Here is a 1,543-nt window from a genome sequence, read left to right as displayed (position 1 = left end):
TTGAATGCCAGCTATTAAATGTAGAAGGAACAAAGGAATTATAAGATCATACTTTATTCAACAATATAGTAACGATCAATTCAGCAATAATCAACAGTGGATGCTAAAACTAATGTGAAAAAGTTGATAAGAAAAGTAAAATTCCTAAAAGAGCATTTTTAACTACAAAAGGAAAAACAGTAACTTTACACTGGAGAAACCTTGCAAACCCCACCCAAATGATCAGAATCAATATTACCAGTAATGAGGAAAGAAAGACATCGAGTACTTCCTAATATGAAGGAATTAATTTGTTGTACTTCTATGAAATGCATAATCAGAATCCACTTGGGGAAATATGAGACCACAACCAACTGAGGCCACCATGCATCTATTAGACTGGGCACAATAAAAAATAGTGACTCCACCAAGTGCTGGTAAAGAGGGAGAGAAACTGCATGTCACATACATTGCTGGTAAGCAGTGTAAAGTAGGACTGCCACTCTGGAAACTAAATCTGGCAGTGTCTTGTAAAGGTAAACGTACATCTGTTACACAGCCTAGCAGTCACACTTGTAGATATTTAATCAACAGAAATGAAAACTTGTGTCTATTTATGAACCTATTTATGAATGTTCACAGTAATTTTCTTTGTAATAATCAAATACTTGAAACAACCCAGATGTCTTCCAGTAAGTGAATGGATGGAGAAACTGTGATATATTCATACAATGAAATACTATTCACCAATTAAAAAAGGAACAATCAATACCCTAAACTTCCTGTGTGTTATGTAACTTCTAAAAATGACAAAATTATAGTGATAGAGAACATATCAGTAGTTGCCAGAGGTTAGGATTAGGGAGAGAGGGTAGGACTACAGAGTAGTCTCCGTGGTGATTGAAATAATTTGTACCCTTATTGTGGTACATATATATGAACCTGTTCAAGTGATGAAATTTCATAGTACTGTATGCCAAGAGAAAAAATGAGTACATGTAAACAAATGAAATTTTATTAAAACCTATAGTTTAAATAGAATTTTATCCATGTCAGTTTCTTAGTTTTGATAATGTGCTCTGATTATATAAGCTATTATTGGGGAAAGCTGGCTGAACCCCTCAAGTACTTTGACTTACATTAGTCCAAAAAAGTTTTTTTAAATTAATGGACATGTAACAAAATAACCTGTCTGTACTCTTTAAAAAATTTAAGATCACAAAAGACAAAGGAATGAATCACTTTTTTTTTCTTAAAGAACTTTTGGCAAAATTTGAATTAAACTCTCTATACCAGATAATATTATGATAAGTTAATTACTCTTTTGATCATTGTACTGCAGTTATGTAAAAGAATGCTCTTATTTTTAGGAAATACACTACAGTATTTAGAGGTAAATCTGCAAGAAATCTTCCCACATTTTAGACAAGAAAAATAATGAAATTTTTAAAAGAAAAAAACTTTAGCATGTGTGGTTCATTTATTCTTCAGACTTCTGGTTGTTAATTTTATTATCTTTACAACTCTCTTCACTTGATTTTTTCTTTTCCTTTGTTACAAAAAG

This window comes from Spermophilus citellus (assembly GCF_964194105.1).
Source record: "Spermophilus citellus genome assembly, contig: SCAFFOLD_515, whole genome shotgun sequence".
NCBI lineage: Eukaryota > Metazoa > Chordata > Mammalia > Rodentia > Sciuridae > Spermophilus > Spermophilus citellus.
This window is presented reverse-complemented; position numbering follows the sequence as displayed.